The sequence below is a fragment of the Magnolia sinica genome, chromosome 3, assembly GCF_029962835.1.
Source record: "Magnolia sinica isolate HGM2019 chromosome 3, MsV1, whole genome shotgun sequence".
NCBI lineage: Eukaryota > Viridiplantae > Streptophyta > Magnoliopsida > Magnoliales > Magnoliaceae > Magnolia > Magnolia sinica.
In genome coordinates this window covers 18102389-18121505 of record NC_080575.1, presented here as the reverse complement: position 1 = coordinate 18121505, position 19117 = coordinate 18102389, and the positions used below count along the sequence as shown (strand labels likewise).

Genomic DNA, 19117 nt, shown 5'->3' with positions numbered 1-19117 from the left:
TTATAGGTTAAGGTTTTAGGTCATAGGTTTTGGTTTAGGTTAAGGTTATAGGTTTAGGTTAAGGTTTAGGTTTAGGTTAAGGTTTAGGTTTAGGGAATTGAGAATAGGTTAATGTTTAGGTTTAGGAAATCGGGTTCGGGTTTGGGATCGGGTTTATGTTTGGGTTTTTAAGTTTAGGTTTAGGTTTAGGTTTGGGAGTTGAGATTAGGATTAGGTGTAGGTTTAGGTTTAGGGATTTGAAAATACATTTAGGTTTTAGGTTAAGATTATAGGTTTAGGTTAAGGTTTAGGTTATAAGTTAAGGTTTTAGGTCATAGGTTTTGGTTTAGGTTAAGGTTTAGGTTTAGGTTATAAGCTATAGGTTTAGGGAATTGAGAATAGGTTAAGGTTTAGGTATAGGAAATCGGGTTCGGGTTCGGGTTCGGGATCGAGTTTGAGGTTTGGGCTTTCAAATTTAAGTTTAGGTTTAGGTTAGAGAGTTGAGATTAGGATTAGATGTAGGTTTAGGTTTAGGGATTTGAGAATACATTTAGGTTATAGGTTTAGGTTTAGGTTTAGGTTTTAGGTTTTAGGTTAAGGTTATAGGTTCAGGTTAAGGTTTAGGTTGAGGTTGAGGTTAAGGTTAAGGTTGTAGTTTAGGTTATAGGTTAAGGTTTTAGGTCATAGGTTTTGGTTTAGGTGTAGGTTATAGGTTTAGGTTTAGGTTGAGGTTGAGGTTTACGTTTAGGTTTAGGCTATAAGATATAGGTTTAGGGAATTGAGAATAGGTTAAGGTTTAGGTTTCGGAAATTGTGTTCGGGTTCGGGATCGGGATCAGGTTTATGTTTGGATTTTTAAGTTTAACAATGGGTTTAGGTTAGGGAGTTGAGATTTGGATTAGGTGTAGGTTTAGGTTTAGGGATTTGAGAATACATTTAGGTTTTAGGTTTAGGTTTAGGTTTTAGGTTATAGATTAAGGTTATAGGTTTAAGTTAAGGTTTAGGTTTACGTTTAGGTTAAGGTTATAGGTTAAGGTTTTAGGTCATAGGTTTTGGTTTAGGTTAAGGTTATATGTTTAGATTTAAGTTTAGGTTAAGGTTTAGGTTTAGGCTTCGGGAATTGAGAATAGGTTAAGGTTTAGGTTTAGGAAATCGGGTTCGGCATCAGGATCGGGTTTATGTTTGGGTTTTCATGGTTAGGTATGGGATTAGGTTAGGGAGTTGAGATTAGGATTAGATGTAGGTTTAGGTTTAGGGATTTGAGAATACGTTTAGGTTTTAGGTTTAGCTTTAGGTTTTTGGTTATAGGTTAAGGTTATAGGTTTAGATTAAGGTTTAGGTTTAGGTTTAGGTTTAGGTTATAGCTTAAGGTTTTAGGTCATTGGTTTTGGTTTAGGTTAAGGTTATAGGTATAGGTTAAGGTTTAGGTTTAGGTTTAGGTTAAGGTTTGGGTTTAGGTTTTGGTTATAAACTATACGTTTAGGGAATTGAGAATAGGTTAAGGTTTAGGTTTAGGAAATCGGGTTCGTGTTCGTGATCGGGTTTATGTTTGTGTTTTCATGTTTAGGTTTAGGTTTAGGTTAGGGAGTTGAGATTAGGATTAGGTGTAGATTTAGGTTTAGGGATTTGATAATACATTTAGGTTTTAGGTTTAGGTTTAGGTTTTAGGTTAAGGTTACAGGTTTAGGATAAGGTTTAGGTTTAGGTTTTGGTTTTGGTTATAGGTTAAGGTTTTAGGTTTTAGGTTTTGGTTTAGGTTAAGGGTATGGGTATAGGTTAAGGTTTAGGTTTTAGTTTAGGTTAAGGTTTAGGTTTAGGTTAGGAAATCGGGTACGGGTTCGGGATCGGGTTTCTGTTTGGGTTTTCAAGTTTAGGTTTAGGTTTAGGTTAGAGAGTTGAGATTATGATTAGATGTAGGTTTAGGTTTAGGGTTTTGAGAATACTTTTAGGTTTTTTTGCTTTAGGTTAAGGTTATAGGTTTAGGTTAAGGTTTAGGTTTAGGTTTAGGTTAAGGTTGAGGTTTAGGTTATAGGTTAAGGTTTTAGGTCATAGGTTTTGGTTTAGATTAAGGTTATATGTTTAGGTTAAGGTTTAGGTTTAGGTTATAGGTTAAGGTTTTAGGTCATAGGTTTTGGTTTAGGTTATGGTTATAGGTATAAGTTGAGGTTTAGGTTTAGCTTTAGGTTAAGGTTTAGGTTTAGGTTATAAGTTATAGGTTTAGGGAATTGAGAATAGGTTAAGGTTTAGGTTTAGGAAATCGGGTTCGGGTTAGGGATCGGGTTTATGTTTGGGTTTTCAAGTTTAGGTTTAAGTTTAGGTTAGAGAGTTGAGATTAAGATTAGATGTAGGTTTAGGTTTATGGATTGGGGAATACATTTAGGTTTTAGGTAAAGGTTATTGGTTTAGGTTAACATTTAGGTTAAAGTGGTGGTTTAGGTTATAGGTTAAGGTTTTTGGTCATAGTTTTTGGTTTAGGTTAAGGTTATAGGTTTAGGTTAAGGTTTAGGTTTAGGCTTAGGTTAAGTTTTAGGTTTAGGTTATAAGCTATAGGTCTAGAGAATTGAGAATAAGTTAAGGTTTAGGTTTAGGAAATCGGGTGCGGGTTCGAGATCGGGTCTTTGTTTGGGTTTTCAAGTTTAGGTTTAGGTTTATGTTAAAGAGTTGAGATTAGGATTAGATGTAGGTTTAGGTTTAGGGATTTGAGAATACATTTAGGTTTTAGGTTTAGGTTTAGGTTTTAGGTTTTAGATTAAGGTTATAGGTTTTGGTTAAGGTTTAGGTTTAGGTTTAGGTTAATGTTGATGTTTAGGTTATAGCTTAAGGTTTTAGGTCATAGGTTTTGGTTTTGGTTAAGGTTATAGGTTTAGGTTTAGGTTAAGGTGTAGGTTTAGGTTTAGGTTATAAGATATAGGTTTAGGGAATTGAGAAGAGGTTAAGGTTTAGGTTTAGGAAATCGGGTTCGGATTCGGGATCAGGTTTATGTTTGGGTTTTCAAGTTTAGGTATGGTTTTAGGTTTGGGAGTTGAGATTAGGATTAGGTGTTGGTTGAGGTTTAGGGGTTTGAGAATACATTTAGGTTTTAGGTTTAGGTTTAGGTTTTAGGTTATAGGTTAAGGTTATGGGTTTAGGTTAAGGTTTAGGTTTAGGCTCAGGTTTAGGTTTTAGGATAAGGTTTTAGGTCATAGGTTTAGGTTTAGGTTTAGGTTTACGTTAAGGTTTTGGTTTAGGTTTAGGTTATATGATATAGGTTTTGGGAATAGAGAATGGGTTAAGGTTTATGTTTAGGAAATCAGGTTCGGGTTCGGGATCGGGTTTATGTTTAGTTTTTCAAGTTTAGGTTTGAGTTTAGGTGAGGGAGTTGAGATTAGGATTAGGTGTAGGTTTATGTTTAGGGATTTGAGAATACATTTAGGTTTTAGGTTTAGGTTTAGGTTTTAGGTTATCAGTTATGGTTATAGGTTTAGGTTAAGGTTTAGGTTTAGGTTATAGGTTAAGGTTTTTGGTCATGGGGTTTGGTTTAAGTTAAGGTTATAGGTTTAGGTTTAGGTTATAAGATATATGTTTAAGGAATTTAGAATAGGTTAAGGTTTCGGTTTAGGAAATCGGGTTCAGGTTCGGGATCGAGTTTATGTTCAGGTTTTCATGTTTAGGTATGGGTTTAGGTTAGGAAGTTGAGGTTAGGATTAAGTGTAGGTTTAGGTTTTGGGATTCGAGAAAACATTTAGGTTTTTGGTTTAGATTTAGGTTTAGGTTTTAGGTTTTAGGTTATGGTTCTAGGTTTAGGTTAAGGTTTAGGTTAAGGTTATATGTTAAGGTTTTAGGTCATGGGTTTTGGTTTAGGTTAAGGTTTTAGGATTAGGTTTAGGTTTAGGTTAAGGTTTAGGTTTAGGTTTAGGTTATAAGATATAGGTTTAGGGAATTGAGAATAGGTTAAGGTTTAGGTTTAGGAAATCGGGTTCGGGTTCTGGATCGGGTTTATGTTTGGGTTTTCAAGTTTAGGTATGGGTTTAGGTTAGAGAGTTGAGATTAGGATTAGGTGTAGGTTTACGTTTAGGGATTTAAGTATACATTTAGGTTTTAGGTTTAGGTTTAGGTTTTAGGTTATAGGTTTAGGTTAAGGTTTAGGTTTAGGTTTTGGTTTAGGTTTTAGGTTAAGGTTTTAGGTCATAGGTTTCGGTTTAGGTTAAGGTTATAGGTTTAGGTTTAGGTTTAGGTTTATGTTAAGGTTTAGGTTTAGGTTTTGGTTATATGATATAGGTTTAGGGAATTAACAATAGGTTAAGGTTTAGGTTTAGGAAATTAGGTTCGGGCTCGGGATCAGGTTTATGTTTGGGTTTTCAAGTTTAGGTGTGGGTTTAGGTTAGGGAGTTGAGATTAGGATTAGGTGTAGGTTTAGGTTTAGGGTTTTGAGAATACATTTAGGTTTTAGGTTTAGGGTTAGGTTATAGGTTATAGGTTATGGTTATAGGTTTAGAGGTTTAGGTTTAGGTTATAGGATATGGTTTTAGGTCATCGGTTTTGGTTTAGGTTAAGGTTATAGGTTTAGGTATAGGTTTAGGTTTAGGTTACAGGATAAGGTTTTAGGTCATGGGTTTTGGTTTAGGTTAAGTTTATAGGCTTAGGTATAGGTTTAGGTTAAGGTTTAGGTTTAGGTTTAGGTAATAAGATATAGGTTTAGAGAATTGGGAATAGAGTAAGGTTTCGGTTTAGGAAGTCGGGTTCGGGTTCATGATTGGGTTTATGTTTGGGTTTTCAAGTTTAGGTATGGGTTTAGGTTAGGGAGTTGAGATTAGGATTAGGTGTAGGTTTAGGTTTAGGGATTTGAGAATACATTTAGGTTTTAGGTTTAGGTTTAGGTTTTAGGTTATAGGTTAAGGTTATAGGTTTAGGTTAAGGTTTAGGTTTAGGTTTAGGTTATAGGTTAAGGTTTTAGGTCATAGGTTTTGGTTTAGGTTAAGGTTATAAGTTTAGGTTTAGGTTTAGGCTTATGTTAAGGTTTAGATTTAGGTTTTGGTTATATGATATAGGTCTAAGGAATTGAGAATAGGTTAAGGTTTAGGTTTAGGAAATCAGGTTCGGGCTCGGGATCGGGTTTATGTTTGGGTTTTCAAGTTTAGGTATGGGTTTAGGTTAGGGAGTTGAGATTAGGATTAGGTGTAGGTTAAGGTTTAGGGATTTGAGAATATATTTAGGTTTTAGGTTATAGGTTATGGTTATAGGTTTAGGTTAAGGTTTAGGTTTAGGTTATAGGTTAAGGTTTTTGGTCATGGGTTTTGGTTTAGGTTAAGGTTATAGGTTTAGGTTTAGGTTATAAGATATATGTTTAGGGAATTAAGAATAGGTTAAGGTTTCGGCTTAGGAAGTCAAGTTCAGGTTCGGGATCAGGTTTATGTTTGCGTTTTCATGTTTAGGTATGGGTTTAGGTTTGAAAGTTGAGAGGTTATGGTTTAGGTTTAGGTTATAAGTTAAGGTTTTAGGTCATTGGTTTTGGTTTAGGTTAAGGTTATAGGTTTAGATTTAAGTTTAGGTTAAGGTTTAGGTTTAGGTTTAGGTTATATGATGCAGGTTTAGGGAATTGAGAATAGGTTAAGGTTTAGGATTCAGATATCTGGTTCGGGTTCGGGATAAGGTTTATGTTTGGGTTTTCAAGTTTAGGTATGGGTTTAGGTTAGGGAGTTTAGATTAGGATTATGTGTAGGTATAGGTTTAGGGATTTGACAATATATTTTCGTTTTAGGTTTAGGTTTAGGTTTTAGGTTGTAGGTTAAGGTTATAGGTTTAGGTTAAGGTTTAGATTTAGGTTCAGGTTTAGGTTATAGGTTAAGGTTTTAGGTCATAGGTTTAGGTTTAGGTTTAAGTTTACGTTAAGGTTTTGGTTTAGGTTTAGGTTATATGATATAGGTTTAGGGAATAGAGAATAGGTTAAGGTTTATGTTTAGGAAATCAGGTTCGGGTTCGGGATCAGGTCTATGTTTAGTTTTTCAAGTTTAGGTCTGGGTTTAGGTTAGGGAGTTGAGATTAGGATTAGGTGTAGGTTTGTGTTTAGGGATTTGAGAATACATTTAGGTTATAGGTTATAGGTTATGGTTATAGGTTTTGGTTAAGGTTTAGGTTTAAGTTATAGGTTAAGATTTTTGGTCACAGGGTTTGGTTTAGGTTAAGGTTATAGGTTTAGGTTTAGGTTATAAGATATATGTTTAGGGAATTTAGAATAGGTTAAGGTTTCGGTTTAGGAAGTCGGGTTCAGGTTCGGGATCGGGTTTATGTTCGGGTTTTCATGTTTAGGTATGGGTTTAGGTTAGGAAGTTGAGCTTAAGATGAAGTGTAGTTTTAGGTTTAGGAATTCAAGAAAACATTTAGGTTTTAGGTTTAGGTTTAGGTTATAGGTTATAGGTTATGGTTATAGGTTTAGGTTAAGGTTTAGGTTAAGGTTATATGTTAAGGTTTTAGGTCATGGGTTTTGGTTTAGGTTAAGGTTTTAGGTTTAGGTTTAGGTTTAGGTTAAGGTTTAGGTTTAAGTTTAGGTTATAAGATATAGGTTTAGGGAATTGAGAATAGGTTAAGGTTTAGGTTTAGGAAATCGGGTTCGGGTTCGGGATCGGGTTTATGTTTGGGTTTTCAAGTTTACGCGTGGGTTTAGGTTAGGGAGTTGAGATTAGGATTAGGTGTAGGTTTACGTTTTGGGATTTAAGAATACATTTAGGTTTTAGGTTTAGGTTTAGGTTATAGGTTATAGGTTAAGGTTATAGGTTTAGTTTAAGGTTTAGGTTTAAGTTTAGGTTCAGGTTATAGGTTAAGGTTTTAGGTCATAGGTTTTGGTTTAGGTTAAGGTTATAGGTTTAGGTTTAGGTTTAGGTTTATGTTAAGGTTTAGGTTTAGGCTTTGGTTATATGATATAGGTTTAGGGAATTAAGAATAGGATAAGGTTTAGGTTTAGGAAATCAGGTTCGGGCTCGGGATCGGGTTTATGTTTAGGTTTTCAAGTTTAGGTGTGGGTTTTGGTTAGGGAGTTGAGATTAGGATTAAATGTAGGTTTAGGTTTAGGGATTTGAGAATACATTTAGGTTTTAGGTTTAGGTTTAGGTTTTAGGTTATAGTTTATGGTTAATGGTTTAGGTTAAGGCTTAGGTTTAGGTTATAGGATAAGGTTTTAGGTCATGGGTTTTGGTTTAGGTTAAGGTCATAGGTTTAGGTTAAGGTTAGATTTAGGTTTAGGTTATAAGATATAGGTTTAGAGAATTGAGAATAGGTTAACGTTTCGGTTTAGGAAGTCGGGTTTGGTTTCGGGATCGGGTTTATGTTTGGGTTTTCAAGTTTAGGTATGGGTTTAGGTTAGGGAGTTGAGATTAGGATTACGTGTAGGTTTAGGTTTAGGGATTTGAGAATACATTTAGGTTTTAGGTTTAGGTTTAGGTTATAGGTTATAGGTTAAGGTTATAGGTTTAGGTTAAGGTTTAGGATTCGGTTTAGGTTATAGGTTAAGGTTTTAGGTCATAGGTTTTGGTTTAGGTTAAGGTTATTGGTTTAGGTTTAGGTTTATGTTTATGTTAAGCTTTAGGTTTAGGTTTAGGTTATATGATATAGGTCTAGGGAATTGAGAATAGGTTAAGGTTTTGGTTTAGGAAATCAGGTTTGGGCTCGGGATCCGGTTTATGTTTGGGTTTTCAAGTTTAGGTATGGGTTTAGGTTAGGGAGTTGAGATTAGGATTAGGTGTAGGTTAAGGTTTAGGGATATGGAAATACATTTAGGTTTTAGGTTTAGGTTTAGGTTTTAGGTTGTAGGTTATGGTTATAGGTTTAGGTTAAGGTTTAGGTTTAGGTTATAGGTTAAGGTTTTTGGTCGTGGGGTATGGTTTAGGTTAAGGTTATAGGTTTAGGTTTAGGTTTAGGTATAGGTTATAAGATATATGTTTAGGGAATTGAGAATAGGTTAAGGTTTCGGTTTAGGAAGTCGGGTTCAGGTTCGGGATCGGGTTTATGTTCGCGTTTTTATGTTTAGGTATGTGTTTAGGTTAGGAAGTTGTGGTTAGGATTAAGTGTAGGTTTAGGTTTAGGGATTCGAGAATACATTTAGGTTATATGTTTAGGTTTAGGTTTTAGTTGATAGGTTAAGGTTATATGTTTAGGTTAAGGTTTAGGTTTAGGTTATATGTTAAGGTTTTAGGTCATAGGTTTTGGTTTAGGTTAAGGTTATAGGTTTAGATTTAAGTTTAGGTGAAGGTTTAGGTTTAGGTTTAGGTTATAAGATTTAGGTTTAGGGAATTGAGAATAGGTTAAGGTTTAGGATTCGGATATCGAGTTCGGGTTCGGGATCGGGTTTATGTTTGGGTTTTCAAGTTTAGGTATGGGTTTAGGTTAGGGATTTTAGATTAGGATTAGGTATAGGTTTAGGTTTAGGGATTTGACAATACATTTAGGTTTTAGGTTTTGGTTTAGGTTTTAGGTTATAGGTTAAGGTTATAGGTTTAGGTTAAGGTTTATGTTTAGGTATAGGTTTAGGTTATAGGTTAAGGTTTTAGGTCATAGGTTTTGGTTTTGGTTAAGGTTATAGGTATAGGTTAAGGTTTAGGTTAAGGTTTAAGTTTAGGTTATAAGCTATAGGCTTAGGGAAATGAGAATAGGTTAAGGTTTAGGTTTAGGAAATCGGGTTCGGGTTTGTGATCGGGTTTATGTTTGTGTTTTCAAGTTTAGGTTTAGGTTTAGGTTAGGGAGTTGAGATTAGGATTAGGTGTAGGTTTAGGTTTAGGGATTTGAGAATTCATTTAGGTTTTAGGTTTAGGTTTAGGTTTTAGGTTTTAGTTTAAGGTTATAGGTTTAGGTTAAGGTTTAGGTTTAGGCATAGGTTTAGGTTATAGGTTAACGTTTTAGTTCGTAGGTTTTGGTTTAGGTTAAGGTTATAGGTATAGGTTAAGGTTTAGGTTTAGGTTTTGGTTAAGGTTTAGGTTTAGGTTATAAGCTATAGGCTTAGGGACTTGAGAATAGGTTAAGGTTTAGGTTAGGAAATCGGGTTCGGGTTTGTGATCGGGTTTATGTTCGTGTTTTCAAGTTTAGGTTTAGGTTTAGGTTAGGGACTTGAGATTAAGATTAGGTGTAGGTTAAGGTTTAGGGATTTGAGAATACATTTAGGTTTTAGGTTTAGGTTTTGGCTTTAGGTTTTAGGTTAAGGTTTAGGTTTTGGTTTAGGTTAGAGAGTTGAGATTATGATTAGATGTAGGTTTAGGTTTAGGGTTTTGAGAATACATTTAGGTTTTAAGTTTTAGTTTAAGGTTTAGGTTAGAGAGTTTAGATAATGATTTGATGTAGGTTTAGGTTTAGGGTTGTGAGAATACATTTAGGTTTTAGGTTTTAGGTTAAGTTTATAGGTTTAGGTTACGGTTTAGGTTTAGGTTTAGGTTAAGGTTGAGGTTTAGGTTATAGGTTAAGGTTTTAGGTCATAGCTTTTGGTTTTGGTTATGGTTGTAGGTTTAGGTTTAGGTTTAGGTTTAGATTATAAGTTAAGGTTTTAGGTCATAGGTTTTGGTTTAGGTTAAGGTTATAGGTATCGGTTGATGTTTAGTTTTAGGTTTAGGTTAAGGTTTCGGTTTAGGTTATAAGTTATAGGTTTAGGGAATTGAGAATAGGTTAAGGTATAGGTTTAGGAAATCGGGTTCGGGTTCGAGATCGGGTTTTGGTTTGGGTTTTCAAGTTTAGGCTTAGGTTTAGGTTAGAGAGTTGAGATTAGGAGTAGATGTAGGTTTAGGTTTAGGGATTTGAGAATACATTTAGGTTTTAGGTTTAGGTTTAGGTTTTAGGTTTTAGGTTAAGGTTTTAGGTTTAGGTTAAGGTTTAGGTTTTGGTTTAGGTTAAGGTTGAGGTTTAGGTTATAGGTTAAGGTTTTAGGTCATTGGTTTTGGTTTTGGTTTAGGTTATAGGATTAGGTTTAGGTTTAGGTTAAGGTTTAGGTTTAGGTTTAGGTTATAAGATATAGGTTTAGGGAATTGAGAATAGATTAAGGTTTAGGTTTAGGAAATCAGGTTCGGGTTCGGGATCGGGTTTATGTTTGGGTTTACAAGTTTAGGTATGTGTTTAGGTTAGGGAGTTGAGATAAGGATTAGTTGTAGGTTTAGGTTTAGGGATTTGAGAATACATTTAGCTTTTAGGTTTAGGTTTAGGTTATAGGTTATAGGTTAAGGTTATATGTTTAGGTTAAGGTTTAGGTTTAGGTTTAGGTTTAGGTTTAGGTTTAGGTTATATGTTAAGGTTTTAGGTCATATGTTTTGGTTTAGGTTAAGGTTATAGGTTTAGTTTTAGGTTTAGGTTTAGGTTAAGGTTTAGGTTTAGGTTTAGGTTATATGATATAGGTTTAGGGAATTGAGAATAGGTTACGGTTTAGGTTTAGGAAATCAGGTTCGGGTTCGGGATCGGGTTTATGTTTGGGTTTTCAAGTTTAGGTATGGGTTTCGGTTAGGGAGTTGAGATTTGGATTAGGTGTAAGTTTAAGATTAGGGATTTGAGAATACATTTAGCTTTTAGGTTTAGGTTTAGGTTTTAGGTTTTAGGTTATGCTTATAGGTTTAGGTTACGATTTAGGTTTAGGTTTTGGTTATAGGTTAAGGTTTTAGGTCATGGGTTTTGGTTTAGGTTTAGGTTATAAGATATAGGTTTAGGGAATTGAGAATAGGTTTATGTTTCGGTATAGGAAGTCGGGTTCGGGTCGGGTTTATGTTTAGGTTTTCAAGTTTAGGTATGGGTTTAGGTTAGGGTGTTGAGACTGGGATTAAGTGTAGGTTTAGGTTAAGGGATTTGAGAATATATTTAGGTTTTATGTTTAGGTTTAGGTTTTAAGTTAGAGGTTAAGGTTATAGGTTTAGGTTAAGGTTTAGGTTTAGGTTATAGGTGAAGGTTTTAGGTCATAGGTTTTGGTTTAGGTTCAGGTTATAGGTTTAGGTTTAGGTTTAGGTTAAGGTTTCAGTTTAGGTTTAGGTTATAAGATACTGGTTTAGGGAATTAAGGATATGTTAAGGTTTAGGTTTCGGATATCGGGTTCAGATTCGGGATCCGGTTTTTATTTGTGTTTACAAGTTTAGGTATTTGTTTAAGTTTGGGTGTTTCGATTAGGATTAGGTGTAGGTTTAAGTTTAGGGATTTGAGAAAACATTTAGGATTTAGGTTTAGCTTTAGGTTTTAGGTTATAGGTAATGGTTATGTGTTTAGGTTAAGTTTTAGGTTTAGGTTTAGGTTTAGGTTATAGGTTAAGGTTTTAGGTCAAAGGTTTTGGTTTAGGTTAAGGTTATAGGTATAGGTTAAGGTTTAGGTTTAGGTTTAGGTTTAGGTTATAAGCTATAGGTTTAGGGAATTGACAATAGGTTAAGGTTTAGGTTTGGAAAATCGGGTTCGGGTTCATTGTAGGGTTTATGTTTGTGTTTTCAAGTTTAGGTTTAGGTTTAAGTTACGGAATTGAGATTAAGATTAGGTGTGGGTTTAGGTTTAGTGATTTGTGAATACATTTAGGTATAGGTTTAGGTTTAAGTTTTAGGTTTTAGGTTAAGGTTATCGGTTAAGGTTAAGGTTTATGTTTAGGTTTAGGTTTAGGTTATAGGTTAAGGTTTTAGGTCAAAGGTTTTGGTTTAGGTTAAGGGTTTGGGAATAGGTTAAGGTTTAGGTTTAGGTTTAGGTTAACGTTTAGGTTTTGGTTATAAGCTATAGGTTTAGGAAATTGAGAATAGGTTAAGGTTTAGGTTTAGGAAATCTGGTTCGGGATCGGGTTTATGTTTCGGTTTTCAAGTTTAGGTTTAGGTTTAGGTTAGAGAGTTGAGATTATGATTAGATGTATGTTTAGGTTTAGGGTTTTGAGAATTCATTTAGGTTTTAGGTTTTAGGTTAACATTATAGGTTTAGGTTAAGGTTTAGGTTTAGGTTAAGGTTGAGGTTTAGGTTATAATTTAAGGTTTTAGGTCATTGGTTTTGGTTTAGGTTAAGGTTATAGGTTTATGTTAAGGTTTAGGTTTAGGTTTAGGTTTAGGTTTAGGTTTAGGTTATAGGTTAAGGTTTTAGGTTAGAGGTTTTGGTTTAGGTTAAGGTTATAGGTTGTGGTTGTGGTTTAGGTTTAGGTTTAGGTTATAAGTTATAGGTTTAGGGAATTGAGAATAGGTTATGGTTTAGGTTTAGGAAATCGGGTTCGGGATCGGGTTTATGTTTGGGTTTTCAAGTTTAGGTTAGAGAGTTGAGATTAAGATTAGATGTAGGTTTAGGTTTAGGGATTTGAGAATACATTTAGGTTTTTGGTTTAGGTTCAGTTTTTAGGTTTTAGGTTAAGGTTATCGGTTTAGGTTAAGGTTTAGCTTTAGGTTTAGGTTTAGGTTAAGGTTGAGGTTCAGGTTATAGGTTAAGGTTTTTGGTCATAGGTTTTGGTTTAGGTTAATGTTATATGTTTAGGTTAAGGTTTAGGTTTAGGCTTAGGTTAAGGTTTAGGTTTAGGTTCTAAGCTATAGGTCTAGGGATTTGAGAATAGGTTAAGGTTTAGGTTTAGGAAATCGGGTTCGGGTTCGAGATCGGGCTTTGGTTTGGGAATTCAAGTTTAGGTTTAGGCTTAGGTTAAAGAGTTGAGATTAGGATTTAGTGTAGTTTTAGGTTTAAGGATTTGAGAATAAATTTAAGTTTTAGGTTTAGGTTTAGGTTTTAGGTTTTAGGTTTTAGGTTAAGGTTATAGGTTTAGATTAAGGTTTAGGTTTAGGTTTAGGTTAAGGTTGATGTTTAGGTTATAGGTTATGGTTTTAGGTCATAGGCTTTGGTTCAGGTTAAGGTAATAGGTTTAAGTTTAGGTTTAGGTTTAGGTTTAGGTTAAGGTTTAAGTTTAGGTTTAGGTTATAAGATATAGGTTTAGGGAATTGAGAATAGGTTAAGGCTTAGGTTTAGGAAATCGGGTTTGGGTTCGGGATCGGGTTTATGTTTGGGCTTTCAAGTTTAGGTATGGGTTTAGGTTAAGGAGTTGAGAATAGGATGATGTGTAGGTTTACGTTTAGGGATTTAAGAATACATTTAGGTTTTAGGTTTAGGTTTAGGTTTTAGGTTTTAGGTTAAGGTTATAGGTTTAGGTTAAGGTTTAGGTTTAGGTTTAGGTTTAGGTTTTAGGTCATAGGTTTTGGTTTAGGTTAAGGTTATAGGTTTAGGTTTATGTTAAGGTTTAGGTTTAGTTTTTGGTTATATGATATAGGTTTAAGGAATTCAGAATAGGTTAAGGTTTAGGTTTAGGAAATCAGGTTCGGGCTCGGGATCGGGTTTATGTTTGGGTTTAAAAGTTTAGGTATAGGTTTAGGTTAAGGAGTTGAGATTAGGATTAGGTGTAGGTTTAGATTGAGGGATATGAAAATACATTTAGGTTTTAGGTTTCGGTTTAGGTTTTAGGTTTTAGGTTATGGTTATAGGTTTAGGTTAAGGTTTAGGTTTATGTTATAGGTTAAGGTTTTAGGTCTTGGGTTTTGGTTTAGGTTAAGGTTATAGGTTTAGGTTTAGGTTTAGGTTTAGGTTAATGTTTAGCTTTAGGTTTAGGTTATAAGATATAGGTTTAGGGAATTGAGAATAGGTTAAGGTTTTAGTTTAGGAAGTTAAGTTCGTGTTCGGGATCGGGTTTATGTTTGGGTTTTCAAGTTTTGGTATGGGTTTAGGTTAGGGAGTTAAGATTAGGATTAAGTGTAGGTTTAGGTTTAGGAATTTGAGAATACATATAGGTTTTATGTTTAGGTTTAGGTTATAGGTTATTAGTTAAGGTTATAGGTTTAGGTTAAGGTTTAGGTTTTGGTTTTGGTTTAGGTTATAGGTTAAGGTTTTAGGTCATAGCTTTTGGTTTAGGTTAAGGTTATAGGTTTAGGTTTAGGTTTAGGTTATAAGATACAGGTTTAGGGAATTGAGAATAGGTTAAGGTTTAGGTTTCGGATATCGGGTTCGGGTTCGGGATCTGGTTTATGTTTATGTTTTCAAGTTTAGGTATGTGTTTAAGTTTGGGAGTTTCAATTAGGATTAGGTGTAGGTTTAGGTTTAGGAATTTGAGAAAACATTTACGTTTTAGGTTTAGGTTTAGGATATAGGTTATAGGTTAAGGTTATCGGTTTATGTTAAGGTTTAGGTTTAGGCTTAGGTTAAGGTTTAGGTTTAGGTTATAAGCTATAGATCTAGGGAATTGAGAATAGGTTAAGGTTTAGGTTTAGGAAATCAGGTTCGGGTTGAGATCAGGTTTTGGTTTGGGTTTTCAAGTTTAGGTTTAGGTTTAGGTTAGAGAGTTTAGATTAGGTTTAAATGTAGGTTTAGATTTAGGGATTTGAGAAGACATTTAGGTTTTAGGTTTAGGTTTAGGTTTTAGGTTTTAGGTTAAGGTTATAGGTTTAGGTTTAGGTTTTAGGTTTTAGGTTAAGGTTATAGGTTTAGGTTTAGGTTGAGGTTATGGTTTAGGTTTAGGTTATAGGTTGTGGTTTTAGGTCATAGGTTTTGGTTTAGGTTAAGGTTATAGGTTTAGGTTTAGGTTTAGGTTAAGGTTTAGGTTTAGGTTTAGGTTATAAGATATAGGTTTAGGGAATTGAGAATAGGTTAAGGTTTAGGTTTAGGAAATCGGGTTCGGGTTCGGGATCGTGTTTTTGTTTGGGTTTTCAAGTTTAGGTATGGGTTTAGGTTAGGGAGTTGAGATTAGGATTAGGTGTAGGTTTACGTTTAGGGATTTAAGAATACATTTCGATTTTAGGTTTAGGTTTAGGTTTTAGGTTATTGGTTAAGGTTATAGGTTTAGGTTAAGGTTTAGGTTTAGGTTTTGGTTTAGGTTATAGGTGAAGGTTTTAGGTCATAGCTTTTGGTTTAGGTTAAGGTTATAGGTTTAGGTTAAGATTTAGGTTATAAGATACAGGTTTAGGGATTTGAGAATAGGTTAAGGTTTAGGTTTTGGATATCAGGTTCGGGTTCGGGATCTGATTTATGTTTATGTTTTCAAGTTTAGGTATGTGTTTAAGTTTTTGAGTTTCAATTAGGATTAGGTGTAGGTTTAGGTTTAGGGATTTGAGAAAACATTTAGGTTTTAGGTTTAGGTTTAGGTTTTAGGTTATAGGTTTAGGTTATAGGTTTAGCTTATGGTTTAGGTTTAGGTTTAGGTTTAGGTTATAGGTGAAGGTTTTAGGTCAAAGGTTTTGGTTTAGGTTAAGGTTTTAGGTTTAGGTTTAGGTTTAGGTTAAGATTTCGGTTTAGGTTTAGGCTATAAGATACAGGTTTAGGGAATTGAGAATAGGTTAAGGTTTAGGTTTCGGATATCGGGTTCAGGTTCGGGATCGGGTTTATGATTATGTTTTCAAGTTTAGGTATGTGTTTAAGTTTGGGAGTTTCGATTAGGATTAGGTGTAGGTTTAGGTTTAGGGATTTGAGAAAATATTTAGGTTTTAGGTTTATGTTTAGGTTTTAGGTTATAGGTTAAGGTTATAGGTTTAGGTTTAGGTTATAGGTTAAGGTTTTAGGTCAAAGGTTTTGGTTTAGGTTAAGGTTATCGGTATAGGTTAAGGTTTAGGTTTAGGTTTAGGTTAAGGTTTAGGTTTAGGTTATAAGCTATAGGTTTAGGGAATTGAGAATAGGTTAAGGTTTAGGTTGAGGAAATCAGGTTCGAGTTTATGATAGGGTTTAGGTTTAGGTTAGGGAGTTGAGATTAGGATTAGGTGTGGGTTTAGGTTTAGGGATTTAAGAATACATTTAGGTTTTAGGTTTAGGTTTAGGTTTTAGGTTTTAAGTTAAGGTTATAGGTTTAGGTTAAGGTTTAGGTTTGGGTTATAGGTTAAGGTTTTAGGTCATAGGTTTTGGTTTAGGTTAAGGGTATGAGAATAGGTTAGGGTTTAGGTTTAGGTTTAGGTTATATGTTATATGTTTAGGAAATTGAGAATAGGTTAAGGTTTAGGTTTAGGAAATCGGGTTCGGGATTGGGTTTATGTTTGGGTTTTCAAGTATAGGTTTAGGTTTAGGTTAGAGAGTTGAGATTTTGATTAGAAGTAGGTTTAGGTTTAGGGTTTTGAGAATACATTTTGGTTTTAGGCTTTAGGTTAAGGTTATAGGTTTAGGTTGAGGTTTATGTTTAGGTTTAGGTTTAGGTTAAGGTTGAGGTTAAGGTTATAGGTTAAGGTTTTAGGTCATAGCTTTTGATTTTGGTTATGGTTATAGGTTTAGGTTTAGGTTTAGGTTTAGGTTTAGGTTTAAGTTATAAGTTAAGGTTTTAGGTCATAGGTTTTGGTTTAGGTTAAGGTTATAGGTATCGGTTATAGGTTAAGGTTTTAAGTCATAGGTTTTGGTTTAGATTTAGGTTATAGTTTAAGGTTTTGTGTCATAGGTTTTGGTTTAGGTTAAGGTTATAGGTATAGGTTGAGGTTTAGGTTTAGGTTTAGGTTAAAGTTTAGGTTTAGGTTATAAGTTATAGGTTTAGGGAATTGAGAATAAGTTAAGGTTTAGGTTTAGGAAATCGGGTTCGGGTTCGGTATCGGGTTTATGTTTGGGCTTTCAAGTTTAGGTTAGAGAGTTGAGGTTAAGATTAGATGTAGGTTTAGGTTTAGGGATTTGAGAATACATTTAGGTTTTCGGTTTAGGTTCAGGTTTTAGGTTTTAGGTTAAGGTTATTGGTTTAGGTTAACGTTTAGCTTTAGGTTTAGGTGAAGGTTGAGGTTTAGGTTATAGGTTAAGGTTTTTGGTCATAGGTTTTGGTTTAGGTTAAGTTTATAGGTTTAGGTTAAGGTTTACGTTTAGGCTTAGGTTAAGGTTTAGGTTTAGGTTATAAGCTATAGGTCTAGGGAATTGAGAATAGGTTACGGTTTAGGTTTAGGAAATCAGGTTCGGTTTGAGATCAGGTTTTAGTTTGGGCTTTCAAGTTTAGGTTTAGGTTTAGGTTATAGAGTTGAGATTAGGATTAAATGTAGGTTTAGATTTAGGGATTTGAGAAGACATTTAGGTTTTAGGTTTAGGTTTAGGTTTTAGGTTTTAGGTTAAGGTTAGAGGTTTAGGTTTAGGTTGAGGTTAAGGTTGAGGTTTAGGTTATAGGTTATGGTTTTAGGTCATAGGTTTTGGTTTAGGTTAAGGTTATAGGTTTAGGTTAAGGTTTAGGTTTAGGTTTAGGTTGTAAGATATAGGTTTAGGGAATTGAGAATAGGTTAAGGTTTAGGTTTAGGAAATCGGGTTCGGGTTCGGGATTGGGTTTATGTTTGGGTTTTCAAGTTTAGGTATGGGTTTAGGTTAGGGAGTTGAAATTAGGATTCGGTGTAGGTTTATGTTTAGGGATTTAAGAATACATTTAGATTTTAGGTTTAGGTTTAGGGTTTAGGTTATAGGTAAATGTTATAAGTTTAGGTTAAGGTTTAGGTTTAGGTTTAGGTTTAGGTTATAGGTTAAGGTTTTAGGTCATAGGTTTTGGTTTAGGTTTAGGTTTAGGTTTATGTTAAGGTTTAGGTTTAAGTTTTGATTTTATGATATAGGTTTAGGGAATTAAGAATAGGTTAATGTTTAGGTTTAGGAAATCAGGTTCGGGCTTAGGATCGGGTTTGTGTTTGGGTTTTCAAGTTTAGGTATGGGTTTAGGTTACAGAGTTGAGATTAGGATTAGGTGTAAGTTTAGGTTTAGGGATTTGAGAATACATTTAGGTTTTAGGTTTAGGTATAGGTTATAGGTTATAGGTTATGGTTATAGGTTGAGGTTAAGGTTTCGGTTTAGGTTCTAGGTTAAGGTTTTAGGTCATGGGTTTTGGTTTAGGTTAAGGTTATAGGTTTAGGTTTAGGTTTAGGTTTAGGTTAAGGGTTGGGTTTAGGTTTAGGTTATAAGATATAGGTTTAGGGAATTGAGAATAGGTTAAGGTTTCGGTTTAGGAAGTCGGGTTCGGGTTGGGGATTGGGTTTATGTTTGGGTTTTCAAGTTTAGGTATGGTTTTAGGTTAAGGAGTTTAGATTAGGATTAAGTGTAGGTTTAGGTTTAGGGATTTAAGAATACATTTAGGTTATAGTTTTAGGTTTAGGTTTTAGGTTATAGGTTAAGGTTATAAGTTTAGGTTAAGGTTTAGGTTTAGGTTTAGGTTTAGGTTATAGGTTAAGGTTTTAGGTCATAGGTTTTGGTTTAGGTTAAGGTTATAGGTTTAGGTTTAGGTTTAGGTTTATGTTAAGGTTTAGGTTTAGGTTTTGGTTATATGATATTGGTTTAGGGAATTGAGAATAGGTTAAGGTTTAGGTTTTGGTTATATGATATTGGTTTAGGGAATTGAGAATAGGTTAAGGTTTAGGTTTTGAAAATCAGGTTCAGGCTCGGGATCGGGTTTATGTTTGGGTTTTCAAGTTTAGGTATGGGTTTAAGTTAGAGAGTTGAGATTAGGATTAGGTGTAGGTTTAGGTTTAGGGATTTGAGAATACATTTAGGTTTTAGGTTTAGGTTTAGGTTTTAGGTTATAGGTTATGGTTATAGGTTTAGGTTAAGGTTTTAGGTCATGGGTTTTGGTTTAGGTTAAGGTTATAGGTTTAGGTTTAGGTTTAGGTTAAGGTTTAGGTTTAGGTTTAAGTTATAAGATATAGGTTTAGGGAATTGAGAATAGGTTAAGGTTTCGGTTTAGGAAGTCGGGTTCGGGTTCGGGATCGGGTTTATGTTTTGGTTTTCAAGTTTAGGTATGGGTTTAGGTTAGGGAGTTTAGATTAGGATTAAGTGTAGGTTTAGGTTTAGGGATTTGAGAATACATATAGCTTTTATGTTTAGGTTTAGGTTTTAGGTTATTGGTTAAGGTTATAGGTTTAGGTTACGGTTTAGGTTTAGGTTATAGGTTAAGGTTTTAGGTCATAGGTTTTGGTTTCGGTTAAGGTTATAGGTTTAGGTTTTGGTTTTGCTTAAGGTTTAGGTTTAGGTTTAGGTTAAAAGATACAGGTTTGTGGAATTGAGAATAGGTTAAGGTTTAGGTTTCGGATATCGGGTTCGGGTTCGGGATCGGGTTTATGTTTGGGTTTTCAAGTTTAGGTATGGGTTTAGGTTAGGGGGTTTAAATTAGGATTAGGTGTAGGTTTAGGTTTAGGGATTTGAGAATACGTTTAGGTTTTAGGTTTTGGTTTAGGTTTTATGTTATAGGTTAAGGTTATAGGTTTAGGTTAAGGTTAAGGTTTAGGTTTAGGTTTAGGTTATAGGTTAAG

The 19117-nt window shown here is 34.3% G+C and overlaps 1 long non-coding RNA gene across 1 annotated transcript; it reads left to right on the top strand.

Annotated features, from left to right (window-relative positions):
- Positions 1–615: 615 nt before the first annotated feature.
- On the top strand, positions 616–16262 carry LOC131241447 (uncharacterized). Its single transcript, XR_009169029.1, has 3 exons — positions 616–715; positions 3144–3181; positions 16225–16262. It is a non-coding gene; the product is annotated as an uncharacterized LOC131241447 (long non-coding RNA).
- Positions 16263–19117: the final 2855 nt, after the last annotated feature.